We start from the raw sequence: 270 nt of genomic DNA, 5'->3' as shown, positions 1-270 counted from the left end.
GAGGACAGAATAGGAAAGTTTCAAGTTGTGCAATAATACACTAAAATGGTATTTCTCCAATTTCTAAAGAAAAAATCCTCTCAGATATAGTGATTAAAGCCAAATTAGTAAGTCTTTGTGATGAATTGAAATGCTTAGCTGTGGTGAGTCTTACAGAATTTTGAGATTTTGAGAGAGAGCAAGAATACTCAAGGTGAGGTGAAATTATTATCAAGCTTTAGTGTATATGAATACTACCTGGACTTACTTGTTAGAACTGTATATTCCTGG

Source organism: Mandrillus leucophaeus, unplaced genomic scaffold, assembly GCF_000951045.1.
Source record: "Mandrillus leucophaeus isolate KB7577 unplaced genomic scaffold, Mleu.le_1.0 Scaffold589, whole genome shotgun sequence".
NCBI lineage: Eukaryota > Metazoa > Chordata > Mammalia > Primates > Cercopithecidae > Mandrillus > Mandrillus leucophaeus.
The sequence above is the reverse complement of the archived record's forward strand: the minus strand, read 5'-3'. Positions refer to the sequence as shown.